General features: G+C 42.1%; 1 long non-coding RNA gene across 1 annotated transcript; it reads right to left on the bottom strand.

Annotated features, from left to right (window-relative positions):
- Positions 1–686: 686 nt before the first annotated feature.
- LOC122362201 lies at positions 687–2,217 on the bottom strand. The gene is made up of 4 exons (XR_006253074.1): positions 2,043–2,217; positions 1,863–1,973; positions 1,666–1,793; positions 687–1,550 (listed from the first exon to the last, which is right to left on the bottom strand). It is a non-coding gene; the product is annotated as an uncharacterized LOC122362201 (long non-coding RNA).
- Positions 2,218–2,473: the final 256 nt, after the last annotated feature.

Below are 2,473 nucleotides of genomic sequence, written 5' to 3'. Positions count from 1 at the left end.
ACTGAAAAACCATGCAGTTCATTGGTTAGATATAAAGAACACGATGTGTTGCTTTCTCTCTTTCTCTGTGGTCTGATGAATTGGTGAGAGAACCACCGACGATTGCGTTTGGCTCAATAATTTCACAGTAAGCTGAAGTCAGTGCAAAATGACGCATTGTTCATTAGAAAACCTCCGGAGGTTTGAACGCCTCTATAATGAATTTATTATCTTCCTGTTCCCTAGCTTTTCCTTTTTATCCTTTTCTCCCCCTACCTTCTCTATTTCTCTGCCTCTCTTTTAATCACTTTCCTCCCTTTACCTGGAAATTCAGAGAAGCAGTACTGGCAGGAGTATGCCAAAACGCAATAGTGCCAAAGCGATATGAATTCAACAGCCGAAAACAGTAAATTACAAAAAAAAATAAAAAATCTCTTACGTTGGAAGTTTTTTAAATGATTGGTTAATTAAAAGAATTTTTGTTCTTTTCGAATGAAACCATCCACGCATTTATAAAAGAAACCTGATTTACTTCAGAAGTAGAATTGCATAAGATATCGAAGACTTTTCAGAAAGAATATGTTATGAATTCTGTTTATTTTTTTTCTATCCGACTGACAAATGTTTTAAGCAAGTTTAGAATGTTTTAATGAAAAACAAGACAACTTTTTTGATTTGTTTTTTTTTTTTTATTTGTGCAGAGATATTCTTCTGGTGCTTTTATGTTCTCATTCCATTTCTAGATTGCACCACAAGCCTTTCCTTTAATTTATTTAATGGTTTGGGAACTTGCCATTTTGTGGACCTGTTCAAGGTCTCTTAACGTTTGAGTTTGTTAGAGGTAAAGGGGAGGTCTAATTCATTTTTCAATATTACATCATCATAGTTTATTAAGTTTTCATTAAATTTGTTTAATTACAATTTTGAGGTTTAGTGTGAGGTCAGCTTGATTGATTATTTCACTAATTAAAACCTAAGACCACATGAGACGTGACTCTTTTCTGAATTCCCGTATTTAAAGTCCAGTTCTATCCCGCAGACTTGCACAATTTTTCTCCATGTCTTTATTATGTAGCTCTGGCCATTTGCAGCTGATGAGTTTTTGTCCGTTAATCTTTAACCTCAATTCTATCAATTTGAATGTGACATTAAATTCCATATTACTTATATTTGGATACATTTATGGCCGAATTAAATAACTGAATTTATATTTGAATGGCGATTTAATAGCGAAGCCATAAAGCTGAGTGCCAAGATGCTCACGGCTGGCACAGCACCTCACAGAAAAGCGAACAGTTCTGGATCACACTGATCCACACCCTTTACCTTTCACTCCCCAGACAGCCGTCCCCGATCCCTGCAGTCTGCTGTGTCTGACTCTGCTGAGCTCTGTGTGTGTGTGAGATACGCATGGCTCCCACTGGGCATGAATGCAGTGGAGAGTGCTGCAGCCTGTGGGAGGTCAGAGGCTGGAATCTGGTGTCATGCCATCAGAGGCTATTAAAGCACCGAGTCCTGCAGCGAGAGAGTCAATGAGCCTGACACTCCACCGTCAGCTTCTGCTCATCAGCCTGGGAGGGACAGAGATACTGCTGGGATTAACACACACACACAAACACACCTGCAGCAGACCGTTAACGCGCAGACACACACCTGCAACAGAACATTTAACACACACACACACACCTCTATCACACCGTTTAAAGCAGTGATCGGCAACAGGCGGCCCGCGGGACAAAACCGGCTCCCCAGCTATAATATCTGGCCCGCTCCAGCAACCCCGCGCCTGCAGATTATTTTGATACCGGCTGCATCTAAAATAGATCGATCCGCGTTCAGTCTCGCGTACAACCGCGTCCGCAAAGCTTTTAAAGTATACTCACTCGCGCGGTACCATCTACTTGACTTGCGTTGTCTCGACATTCACCTCGCGCATGCGCTGTCGTGCGCGGACCGTCCACGCGGACGAGGTGCGCGGCTGTCAGCGAGCCCTCCTGATGAAGTAAATGACGTAATGACGTTTAAAGGGTTAGTTAGCCCAAAAATAAAAACCTTTTTTTCACCTTTGAAGCATCCTAGGCGTATGTGACTTTCTTCTGTCAGACGAATCCAATCAGAGGTATATTAAAAATAGTCTAGGCCCACTCCAAGCCTTTGAACGGGCTACGATTAAACGGGTGGTAGCGGTATTCAGGTCGGAAGACGTAAAATAAACGTCCCTCGCACGGCTCCGAGGGGTAAATAAAGACCCCCCTGTAGCAAACCCATCCATTTTGTATGATAAATATCCATACTGCATACGCAATTAACACGTTTCTCTCACTTCCGCTGACTGTGGAAACCGGAAGCAGTCTTGGCAGATGTCGTAGGACGTATGCGTTGTGCGCGTGTCTCTAGGAAATGTAGTTTTTAAAGGAAACAACGTTTCCTAACTTTAGCGAAAGACAACCAGTCTCCCCTCGGCTTATATCAAAATCCTCCAACATTTTTCTTT

The sequence above is a fragment of the Puntigrus tetrazona genome, chromosome 17 (genome assembly GCF_018831695.1).
Source record: "Puntigrus tetrazona isolate hp1 chromosome 17, ASM1883169v1, whole genome shotgun sequence".
Taxonomy (NCBI): Eukaryota; Metazoa; Chordata; class Actinopteri; order Cypriniformes; family Cyprinidae; genus Puntigrus; species Puntigrus tetrazona.
This window is presented reverse-complemented; position numbering and strand designations above follow the sequence as displayed.